Here is a 2,500-nt window from a genome sequence, read left to right as displayed (position 1 = left end):
TCAATTTAGTTTTTCCCTAACTTTGTGATAGCTTTATTAGATTTTGTACCATATGGTTGTGTGAAACTGAAACTATCCCATGATAAATGACTACATTCATAATAATGGCTATCCAAATGAATTTGCTATATTTGTCTACAGTGAAAAATGCAAATAAACTCAAATTATGCGTAAAAGGCCAAAGTATCCTGATTTATAGGACAGTGATCTGAAGTGAAGGTAATCGAACTTCAGTGTGATTCAGTATTCAGTATTTAGTATGAATTATGATCTGATATTTTTTTTTATGACAGCTATGTTTGTGGCATTTTGTAAATAAGCAACTTAATAAATCAAGACACTGAATGTCACTTAAAATTACTAATAAGTTGTATTGTGTTAATCTGTAGGATCTGGGTGCAGCACAATCTGCATTTGGATCAAAATCCAAGCATTAGGTTTACTAATGTGGCAACCCTCCCCAGTGTGTGGCTTGTGGGCCCAACCCACATGAACACTCATGTGTGGTATTGATACTCCTTGGCTCTCTCTTGCTGTGGTTTTACCTCTATTTCTGCATAAGGGTTATTTGCTTTTTTGTTATTTCCCAAGGTCTATATTTGTCCATTGATATGCTGTATCAAGTCGGTAATAACTATTTTCCTTGGGCAGACTAAATATTGTCCCTCAAGGTAGTCCACAACTGTGTGCAGTAACAATAACAATGAGTGACATGTTATTTATGTTATTTTAAAAATATATTTGTAGTATTCAATTTTCTGTAACACCCTGTGCTGTTACTCAAGGTGGGCAGGAATAGGATTCTGAGCATGGAAATGGTGTCTTTCCTGGAGCTGTCTCTCTTCCAATCATGGCTCATGGATGGTACATTCCACCCCTGTTACCAATGGAAATAATTGGTAACAGGGAGCCCCCTCCTCCACATATAAGGGAGCCATTCTTGTCAATTCTAATGCCAGCATATTCCTGTCACTTTGGCTCACAGCCAAATTATTTCATGATGGCAATCTCATATCATGTTATCTGAATCATATTGGTTAATATACTTAGAGTCAGTGATTTTTTTTATTTTTTTTTTTTTTATTTTTATTTTTTTTTTTTATACAGAAAACCTTTAATGTATATTATGTAGTTGGAACAGATTGACAGTATTAATTATTTTAGGTTTTTATCTTTCATTTGGGTTCATATGTTTGGCTGTACACAAAGTAACATCGGTTTAATATTTGTTTTAGAAACATGTTTATAAAATCCCCATCACGTATGCATTTACAATGTGAACAGGGAAAGCTTATAGGATTTTAGTAAGTAAGTAGGTATAACTTTGTGTTGGAGAGTTCCACACATTATGACAGGAGAATAGACTGGCATGTTGCACAAAATGCTCATTTTCCTTTGGACGTATCTCAAGATTGTTATTGGAAGAAGGCCTTTTGCAGAGTGATGTAGAGAATCCATTGGTAATGATGAAATATTTTTCAAATGTTTGGGAACAAGATTAGTTGTCACAAAGTTACAGTTTTGCCAAGTGGTAATTTAATAAGATTTATAACATAATAAAAGCTTTGGCACTGCCCTAGAAAGTTGACGGGTGGCATGTACGCACATGCCATGGCATGGCGGGACTATCTGCCGGGGGCATGTATGGACATGCCATGAGTTATTTTTTGTTACAATCACGGCAAAATATTATTTTTCTGCCACTGAAAGTGTGATTAAGTCGTTTTTAACACTTTCTCATTTTTACTATGAAAAAAAAAAAAAAAAAAGAAGAAAGAAAGAAAGAAAGAAAGAAAGAAGAAAGAAAGAAAGAAAGAAAGAAAGAAAGAAAGAAAGAAAGAAAGAAAGAAAGAAGAAGAGGAGCAACAAACCGATGATTTCAACTCCATGATGCCGCACACTGCTTATTATATTCAGACTATAGACTGAATAATGATCAACTGTGGAGTCTATATAACAACAAAAATACCCTTCAGTCTCGATTTATCAGGAAGTATGGCAAGTAGAGACTTTAAAATATAATGAAAACTGAAAATACAACATATCTTCGTAGTATTACGAAGAAGTGGCATGGGATGCTGGTATTTGGCATGGGTGGTTGCGCATGCTAGGGCGACGATATAAGCCCCCGGCAGCGAGGCCCGGGCCACTATGAATACTACCCTTCGGGAAAGGGTTAACAGTTACCAAATATATAGATAAATTCTTACAAACCCACATTTTTTGTGATGAGAATGTGATGTAAATGTTTATGGGTACTAGTTGCTATTCAGGGAAAGACATTCATAACATTATTTTTTTTTATTGTCAGCATATGATTGTTCATGCTGATACAATACATATAGTTTCTTTGGTTTTGTAAATATGGAGTTTTTTTCTATGAACCTTTACAGTGCTTCATCTTTTGGTAACCAGGCCTGTTTGTTTGAAAAATGTCAGGAACTGACATTAAAAGTAAATGTTCTAGGTTCAAAGAAAGTGAAGAATGATATTAGAGAGG

General features: G+C 34.8%; 1 pseudogene; it reads left to right on the top strand.

The window, feature by feature from the left end:
* The window catches only part of LOC119590039, a 10,954-nt pseudogene that overhangs the window by 1,596 nt on the left and 6,858 nt on the right, over positions 1–2,500 (top strand).

This window comes from Penaeus monodon, chromosome 26, assembly GCF_015228065.2.
Source record: "Penaeus monodon isolate SGIC_2016 chromosome 26, NSTDA_Pmon_1, whole genome shotgun sequence".
Lineage (NCBI taxonomy): Eukaryota > Metazoa > Arthropoda > Malacostraca > Decapoda > Penaeidae > Penaeus > Penaeus monodon.
Note: the sequence above shows the minus strand (reverse complement) of the source record. Positions and strands in the feature narration are given on the sequence as shown.